Source organism: Triticum dicoccoides, chromosome 3B, assembly GCF_002162155.2.
Source record: "Triticum dicoccoides isolate Atlit2015 ecotype Zavitan chromosome 3B, WEW_v2.0, whole genome shotgun sequence".
NCBI classification, from domain to species: Eukaryota; Viridiplantae; Streptophyta; class Magnoliopsida; order Poales; family Poaceae; genus Triticum; species Triticum dicoccoides.
The window spans coordinates 113,767,742-113,777,688 of NC_041385.1; positions in this window are offsets into that span (position 1 = coordinate 113,767,742).

The following is a 9,947-nucleotide window of genomic DNA, read 5'->3' on the forward strand; positions in this document are numbered from 1 at the left end:
GCCGGCTGGGCAGTCTCGGCTTGATCGTCACCAGCGGCGGCCGGCCTGGTCGGACACGGCTCGTTGCTGGAGGCGCGGTCGAGCTGAGGCTGGACGCCCGCCCCGTCTTCTGGCGCCTCCGTCTCACCTTCGTCCTCCGCCTCGCCTTCCTCCTCGGTGCTGCAGCCAATCACCTCCGCCGAGTCCTCGTCGTAGTCCGGGTTCATCCCGAACCACTCCGGCGGCACCTCCTCGCCGCCTGCAGCCTGCTCAGGGACGAAGACGCTGGTATCTGTGTAGTCGGCAATCGCCGCCGCACGTTCAACAAGGGCGCCCTCCACAGCCACCAGCTCTGCCTGGGCCTCTGACCGGAATGCGGCCAGCCGGTCCAGGTACAGCCCCGGATACCACGCCTTGACGAATTCCAAGGCCCGGCGCGCTCCGGCCCGGGCCGAGGAACCCTTCCAGGCCTCAAGACGGCCAGCTGCGACCTCCAGCCAGTCAGCAGTCTGACTGGCAGTGCGCAGAACCGGCATGTCTGGCCACAAAGCGGCAACCGCCTGGGCGCCGGCACGCTGAAGCCGGCGCATCAACCGATGGGCCCGCCGAAGACAGGCCTCGATGCTCAGAAGTTGCTCGTCAATGGTCAGGGGGCGTTAGCGGCGATCTCCACGCCATTCTCCCTCCGTGCCTCGCGATCAGCCTCGATGGCCTGTGTGACTGCCTGCGAGTGGCCAGGGAAGAAGTATGCCAAGACAAAAAAGAAGCAAGTCAAAAAATCAGAAGTTAGCCCGACCCATTGTTGGAAGCTCAAAAAAAGAAAGGAAGAAAAGAAACTCACCATCGACAATGTCTTCGATCTCATGGAAGCCGGAGGTCAGCAGCGCCTCCTTGTCAGTCCAGGAGGAGCGCTCGCTTTCGAACTCGGCCAGGAGAGCAGCCTCCCTCTTCTCGGCCTCGCCCTGCGCCGTCTTGAGCAGCTCCCTCTGCTCGGCCAGCTGCGCAGCCAGCAGGTCACGCTCCGCGGCAAGCTTGCTGCACTCCTCCCCCTTGACGCACAAGGTGGTGCTGTCTTCGCCCAGCTGCTCCTGAAGAGTGGCGTTGGCCCTGAAGAACCAAAGAAAGAGACGTTAAGTCGTCAGCAAAGAAGGTCGCCAGGAAGATCCGGCCCGACTGCACAGCAGTCGGCCCGAATCTCAGGGACTACAGCCCGCGGGTGCGCCAGCGCGCCCCGGCGAAGAAGAAGAACAAAAGAAATAGACGTTAAGACGTTAGCAAAGAAGGTCGCTGGGAAGATCCGGCCCGACTGCTCGGCATTCGGCCCGAATCTCGGGGACTACAGCCCGCGGGTGCGCCAGCACACCCCCGCGAAAAAGAAGGACTCACACCGGCTCTCTGACAAGTCGGCAGTCCGCTTGCCCAGCTCCTCAACATTGCGGTTGAAGGCAGTGACGCGGAGGTTGTGATACTCCTGTAATAAGCATTTCAGACAAAGATAAATATTTGGAACTCGCCAGAGGGAGTTCCGAACCGCCTGCTCAGCAGCCAGCCCGAAACTTGGGGACTACACCCAGTGGGTGCGCTGGCGCGCCCCCACAGAAAGGAGCAAGAAAAACAAGAATCCAAAGAAGAAAGCATACTCGGATGGTTGCTCGCGATGCCAGATGCGCCTTGGTGCAGTGCTGGAGGGCGTCGCCCTCGGCTCGCAGCTTAGCCTGGACGTCCAGAAGTGCCTGGTTCAGCGGACCTGTGCCGCCTCCTCGCACCCACCCAATGGGCGCGGCGCTCACCGCCTCGGCGTCTGGGATGGCCGAGCTAGCGGCATCGGTCTCTAGGGGCCGTGGCATCGAAGTCGCCTTCTCAAGGCAGCGGCGCGCTGGTGAGGCGACTTGAAGGAGCAGCCTCGCCACGGCCTCGTCCTCAGTCGGTGGCACCGGCGGGCCCACCCGCTGTTTACCATGCGCGCTCCCAGACGCCGGCGGAGGCGATGGTGGCGGCACAAGCGTGTCCGACATAGAGGCCTCACCGCTTTCCTTCTCCACAATGGGGTTCTCGGCGCCGGCTTCCCCAGTCTTCCCCATAAACTCCGGGGGCAGCGGTGTGGAGGTCAGCAGGATGACGAGCAACGCCGATTGGCGGTGCGCGGCCTCCTCGGCTCGTCGTCTTGCTGCAATGGCGGCTTCGGCCTCTTCCAGCTTTTTCTGGGCGGAGGCCGCCGCCTTCTCAGCCTCCGCCTTCTCCAGGCGGTCGGCCTCCTCCTCGTCGCGCTTATCCCGCGCGTTTTGCTCTGTCGCCTCCCGGAGGTCGGCGGCGGGGTCAATCCACCGGGTTTTGGCGGACGTCTCTACCGACCCCATAACGGAGGGGGCGGCGACCCTCTCAAGGGTAAGAGGAGCCCTGAAGCAAGAAGGGAGTGTAAAAGACTCGGACAAGATTCACCAGAGGAAAATAAGACGAAGGCATAAACACTTACGCAGAGACCAGTGGAGGCTTCTTCACTTCCTTGCGGAAGCGGTTGGCCTTTGCGGCCGCCTCCTCCCGCTAGGTCGCGGCGGCCACCCCCTTGAACATCTTCGGCTTGCCGCCGAGCGAAGTCGGCCTGGCATGGCGCCTCTTCACGCCGCCTTGACCGGCCAAGCCGGCGAAGGAACTCGCACCCAGATGGCCGACCCTTGGCTGGTGGCACGGGGCGACATCCCCTTCGACGTCGTCTTCAGGCCAGTCGGCGAAGGTGGCCGAGGGCCTGAAGCTGCTTTCCGCTCCTCCTCCTCCGCCTTCGGCGTCGGCCTCCATCGCTGCTGCCCCCAAGTCGGGGTCGTCGATATCGCTCTCCGCTCGGTCGGGGACGAACTCACGGGGCGGTCTCGTGACGCCGGCTGCAGGCTGAATGAGGGGGTTCTGACTCGAAGAAACCAAAAAGATCAGAAGTCGGATTCGGTTTCAAAGAAAACAGAGCAACAAGAGATGCGACTTACCACCGGAGGGGCGTTGGCGCGCGAGTACGGCTCCTTGCCGAACTGCCAGTCTGCCTCGAGCTCGCAGTTTGAGATGTGGTTCACCATGTTCGCCAATTCCGCGCGGGGCATGTCCCTGGTGCACATCCGACTCGGGTCCCGGTGGTCGCTCATCTGGCTGATCAGATGAGGCCGGCCTTGGAGAGGGAGGACTCGGCACGCCACGAAGGCGGCCAGCAAGTCGGCCCTGACCAAGCCCTCCGACTGCGTCAAAACTCGGAGTCGCGCTATGGCGGCGGCTCCGGCGGGAGTCAGAATCTTGACTCGGTGGGACCAGCTGGGGAGCCTCCCAGCTGGTGCACCTGCTTTGTAAGGCGGCAGATTGACCCAGTCGCCATCTGGGGCGACGTTCTTCACGTAGAAATAGGACCACTGCCACATCTTCACCGACTTGATCAGCGGGATGGAGGGAAACGGATTGTCGGCTGTCGATCTCCGCATCGCGATGAAGGCGCCGCACTGGGCTGGCATGCCGGCGACGTGCATGCCGAGCTTGGATTGAAAGAATTCCCCCCACAGCTCGATGGTGGGGATAACACCGAGGAAGCCTTCGCACAGGGTGGCGAAGGCAGCCAGCAGCACCACCGTGTTTGGGGTGAGGTGGTGCGGCTGGGGCCCGTGGAACTCCAAGGAGTGAAAGAAGCCACTTGCCGGCAGCCCCAGACCGCGCATGAGGTGCGAGCGGATTATGACCCGCTCGCCCTCCTCCGGCGCCGGCGATATCTCCCTCGCCGGGGCGGCGCGGGCTCGCACGAGGTTTGCACCGGGGAGGCGGCGCGTCTTGCGAAGAAACTCGATGAGGTCGTCGTCCACCTCGGAGCCGTCCCACACGCCGGAGTGCACGGCAGGAGCCGCGGCGGCGGAGGAGGAGCTCATCGCTGCCGGCGCGGCGTGGTTCGGCACGGCGGCGGCAAAAGGGAGAAGGAAACAGAGGAGGCAAAAGGAGGTGGGGGAGCAGGGAAGATGGTCGCGCGTGCTTCGCCGCTCCTCTCCCCCTGCCTACTTATAGCCTCGTAGGCTGAGAAGCCCATGTGGCGGGCGTGGGATTAACTGCGCACGGGAACCCACGCCCCCAAACGATTTACACCACGAAGTTACTGCACGCAGTAACAACGTGGGAAACCCAACCGTCCGCACGGCCGCAACGGATCCGTTCGCTTGCCGAGGCACGGTAGTGGCGGGCCCCACCTGACGGCCTGTCTCATCGCGCTCTTGGGTAGGCGGACTGTCCTCGCCGCATGGTGTCGTGCGACGGATCCGCGGCGGGTGACCGCGGGGAAGCGTATCAGGCATGCCGCCTGATTTCCTGCCGCGACCTTTCAAACTCCTTAGGGGGCAAGAGGGCCCTCTACGAGTCCGACTCCAGATAGTCGGCCTGAAGGAAGACGGCAAGCGATGCCCGAATTCCACCACCAAAAGAATAAAACTGTTGAGGCCCCACGACGTATCACCCTCGGAGCCTCACCAGCTTCGGGGACTACTGTCAGAGTAATGGTCCACAGGTAGGCTAAGCCGAGCCCCTAAACCTTTCAAGACATCGGGGCAGGCTGCGCCCCTCAAGCCGAGTCCCAAGGGCGACTCCAAGATAAGCCGACTCTTAGCTGACGACTTCCAGAGAAGCCGGCTGAGGGGAGTCATCCCGCGACTCCAACCATCTCCTGCCTTCGCCACGATGGATGGGGCGGGGTACGGTCATAGCATGGCCGTCTCTACCCTGCTTACGAGGGGCTGGCATGGCTACAGTGCGCCGTATCGCTGGAGATCTCCATCGTGGCGTGGCACTGTTGCCATGCCCGCCCTGACCTCAGCCTCAGTGGGCGGCGCACTGTGCCCACGACGGCCTACCTGTACGACCCAGAGACAGTGGGACTTGCCCGTCAACGGGAGCCCGGAAGACGGCGAGGACGCACCGAAGACGGACCCGTGGGAGTCGGCCCCCTCGAGTCGGCCGGCCCCTCCCACGGGCCCCACACGCCATTAACCGGACAAGACGTGGAATGGCGAAAGTGATCGTCCGTCAGGCGGCGGCACTGTTGCCACGAGCCCATGACCCAGCCAGCATCATTAGAAGCATGGCTACAGTATCGGGCCTGTCGATGGGGCCCGCCAGTCGGGGGCCCCCAACAGTCGGCGGAGAAGACGGCGGCCTGAGAGACAGACGGCTGGGACCCGCGCCCAGCCGGATTACCATTATACCCCCGGGGGGTAGGCCTGTATAAACCCCCCGAGGCACCCATGCAAAGGGTTCGAAACCATTAGCACTAGACCAGATCATATAGGAAGGAGAGAGCTAGCCTTGCCTTCTCCTACCTCCAGAATACAGCTCGAGGAGCAACCTTGTACTCACTTTGCCTTAGTGATCATGCGGAGACCCCGCAGAGCAGCAGTAGGGGTGTTATCTCCTCGGAGAGCCCCGAAGCTAGGTAAGATCCGCCGGCGTGCATGTCTTCGCCTCATTCCGTTTCCGGGCACCGGTGACGTTCTACTCGCCCCCACCATGATAAGCCATCCTTTGGCATATGTCGCACCCAACCCCCGACAGGTAGTGTCCTCTGTGGGTATTGAACCCATGGGACGGTTTAAACAACAAGAGGCAATAGAAAAGGTTTACGCAGGGGCTTAATCTAAAAATAAACCTATTGAACAGGGCCCCGCAGCACGTCTGCGCCTTTGTCTCCATTGTGCCGTAACCTGGAAGGGTATCACGTGAACATTGTCTGTGAAAAAAAGGAAAACTCATAGGAGAATACAACGTAAATATGCGGTAGATAGTAAAAGTGTAAGATGATGGCCTGCTAATAAGGTTGAGCCAAGCTTTGGGGCTACATTAAATATTTATAGCCCCTGGTTTCCACTATGGGATTACATATACGATGTCCAGTTGAATTTTATCCGGGCTACCAGACTCGTCTAACCGTGTCTGTGGTCTTAATGACCAGCCATGTTTTATGGTATTAGAGGCCGCTTAGAGTCCGACCGCCAGGGCCGTCGCGTGTTCCTCTGCGCGTGAAGAGCGCTTTGTGATTCCACTAACAGTGATGACGCCACGTGTACCGGGCATCTTGAGTGTAAAGGTAGCCATAATGCGGCAATGCATTGAAGCGGGCGAAGGCCGGTCTTCCGAGCAGTGCATGATAGCCGCTTTGGAAGGGTGCAACGATGAAGAGTAGTTCCTCACTTCTAGAGTTGCCTGGGGGGCAAATGTTACCCTCAGTACGACGGAGACCTGTCGTAGGCTTCAATGCCTGGTATCACCCCTTCAAAGGTGGTGTTGCTTCGGCTAATTCTGGATAGGTTTATCCCCATCCTGCGGACAGTGTCCTCGTATATTAAATTGAGACTACTGCCGCCATCCATGAGGACACGGGTGAGACGGTATCCGTCGATTATTGGGTCGAGCACCAAGGCCTGTGATCCTTCATGCCGAATACTAGTTCGTCCGGCCGTGTGATCGAAAGTGATCGGACGAGACATCAAGTAGTCAGATGTGGGTATGATAGGTTCTACATCGTGCGCGTCTTTAAGCGCGCATCCTTGCCTTCTTGTGAATGTGTGAGTCGCATGGATCATGTTTACTGTTTTAACCTCTGGCGGGAATTTTTTCTGTCCCCCAGTGTTAGGCTGGCGAGGTTCGTCCTCGTCTTCACTTGGTGTTTCCCTCCCTTTGTATTCGGCATTTAGTTTGCCGGCCTGCTTGAAGACCCAGCACACTCTATGGGTGTGGTTCGCAGGTTTTTCCGGGGTGCCATGAATTTGGCATAGTCTGTCCAGGACTCTGTTCAGATCGGACGGTCCCTCTTTACTGCCTTTAAATGGCTTCTTTTGCTGAGAGACCCTGAATCCGGCATTGACCGTTATGTTATCCAGGCTCCCTTCCTTGCTTTGGCGTTTGTGTTTATTACACCGAGGCTTCCCATTGGCGTCCCTTATTTCGGACGTGCTGGGGTCGCTGGTGCCTTTATGGGCTAGCCAGCTATCTTCACCCGCGCAAAAGCGTGTCATAAGGCTTGTTAAGGCTGCCATTGTCCTTGGCTTTTCTTGGCCAAGGTGTCTGGCGAGCCATTCATCATGGATGTTGTGTTTGAATGCCGCTAAGGCTTCGGCGTCCGCACAGTCGACAATTTGATTCTTCTTAGTGAGGAATCTGTTCCAAAGCTTGCGGGCAGACTCTCCAGGCTGTTGGATTATGTGACTTAGGTCGTCTGCATCCGGAGGCCGGACATAAGTCCCTTGAAAATTGGCCCTGAAAGCGTCTTCTAGTTCCTCCCAACTCCCAATTGAGTTTTCGGGGAGGCTTTTTAACCAGTGTCGAGTTGGTCCCTTCAGCTTGAGGGGAAGGTATTTGATGGCGTGGGGATCATCCCCACGAGCCATGTGAATATGCAGGATAAAATCCTCGATCCAGACCCCTGGGTCTGTCATTCTGTCATATGCCTCTATGTTCACAGGTTTGAAACCTTGTGGGAATTCATGGTCCAGTACTTCTTCGGTGAAGCACAGGGGGTGTGCAGCCCCTCTGCATCTGGGCGCATCGTGGCATGTAATCGGTTGTTGTTGTGTCCGGAGTTTATTCCGAACTGGTATTTGGCTTGTATTAGCATTTGGGTGACCATAGTCCCTCGCCGGGGTGTGTCCTTTAGATCCGAAGATGGACCTGGGTGCGTCGGCCTTCTTATCCGGCTTCTCACGTGAATCGTGCGTGGCGTCAGTAGCCGCTCTGTTGTGGTTGTGACGCGGTACGTCTGGTCTCCTGGTTGTATTATTCTTTGGTGGAACAGCCTTGTCTCAAATTCTGGCAATAGCTTGCGCTTGGGGTAGCTTTTGGTATGGCGATCGTTGCCATATCTTTCTTCAGTGTCTAGCACTTTATTCCATCTGCGACTGAGCTTTTCCTGTGCGGCCTTAAGGCGTTGTTTCTGCTTCTTTAGACTTCTTGCTGTGGCCAGAAGCTTTCGGTGGAGGTTATCTCGTTCCACTTGTTCGTCCGAGATGATGAATGCATCGTCGTCCGGACTACATTCCTGTTCTGGGGCGGTTTCGTGAGCACGTCCCTCAGGGTCATCGTGATCGGATATTTGCTCCGAACTTGGTTTGGCGTGCCCTGGCTCATCCTGCTCCATTGCTGGGTCCGTGTGGTCATTACTGCCTTCTGGTATGTCAGCCCTTCTTGCACTCGTGTCGCAGTTTTCACTATTATTGGACTTTGAGCGGCGTCTACGCCGCTGTTTTGGCTTTTGTCTGGGTGTTTTATCATTCGGTTTATCGTTGTCGTCCTTCTTGGCCGTATCCACCATGTATATATCATGTGACAAGGTAGTGATCCCGCGCCCCAGAGATTCTGGAGCTTCTCCTGCATCTTCGTCCATACCATCGATGTCTTCGGAGTTGAAGTCAAGATCGTTGGTTAAATCATCGATCGTGGCGATCAAGTGGGTGGTGGGTGGGCAGCGAATTCCTTCGTCGCTTGCTTCCCACTCAAGCCGGACATAGTTCGGCCCAGAGTCTCCTGACAGAGAGAGAGACTTCAATGAGTTCAGCACATCACCAAAGGGCGAGTGTTGAAAGATGTCTGCAGCGGTAAACTCCATTACCGGAGCCCAACCTGGCTTGGCTGGCTCGAGGGTGCACGGACCGGAACCAACGACCGGATATGAGTCCGGGGGTCCGGGGTTATAGGTCTCCACAAAGGTGAGACCTGTGTTCGGCTCCAACGCTGATAAGTATGCGGCCTGCGGGGCGAGGTCTACCCCTCCGTCCTTGGGCAACGCAACTTGTTTCGGATTTAGATCCGGGGCTATTGCAGGGATGACATTCTGAGCATTGTTCCCTAGCAGGTCTAGGCCTTGCCCATCATGACTGTCCGGTGCTCCCAGAATAGGGCCGAATCCGTTAAAGATCAAGTCTCCGCGAATATCCGCCGTGTAGTTCAAGTTTCCAAACCTGATATGGTGGCCAGGGGAGTAGCTGTCAATCTGCTCCAGATTGCCAAGCAAATTGGCCCGCAGTGCGAAGCCGCCGAACACAAAGATCTGTCAGGGGAGAAAAGTCTCACCCTGGACCATGTTGTTGATGATTGAAGACGCCATCAAGCCTTGAAGCGACGGCATAGAGGAACTCTCATTGAAAGCACCAATGTCGGTGTCAAAACCGGCGGATCTCGGGTAGGGGGTCCCGATATGTGCGTCTTAGGCTGATGGTAACAGGAAGCAAGGGACACAATGTTTACCCAGGTTCGGGCCCTCTCGATGGAGGTAAAACCCAACTTCCTGCTTGATAATATTGAAGATATGAGTAGTACAAGAGTAGATCTACCACGAGATCATAGAGGCTAAACCCTAAGAGCTAGCCTACGATGGTATGATTGTAATTGTGATCGGCCATCTAAGGACCATCCTCTTCGGTTTATATAGACACCGGAGAGGGCTAGGGTTTACATGGAGTCGGTTACAAGGAAGGAAATCTAATATCCGGATCGCCAAGCTTGCCTTCCACGCACAGGAGAGTCCCATCCGGACACGGGCCGAAGTCTTGAGTCTTGTATCTTCACGCTTTGATAGTCCGGACAATGTATATAGTCCAGCTGTCCAGATACCCCCTAATCCAGGACTCCCTCGCTCGTCCCCATCTCCGGCCACTGCGACGTCGCCGTTGCTCCGCAACCCCCTGCTGCTCCTAAGCCGCCTATGAGCCCTCTTGTGTTCCCTCAGTGAGATTCACTCGCCCTCCCCCTCTCTCTTTCGTGCACGCACGCTAGTTGGTTCCCCCGCCATGGCTGAGCTCGGGCCGCCGTCGCTCATTGCTGCAGAGCCCCGCTCCGGCCACCCTCGCTCGCACGACTCACCCTGCTGGATGCATTCTGCCTCGCTTAGTCGAACGCATCTCCCCGACCCGCTCAACGCGCACCGCAGCCACGCCCCGACTAGCTCCACCCACGGCCTCCGCCTCGGCTCGCCG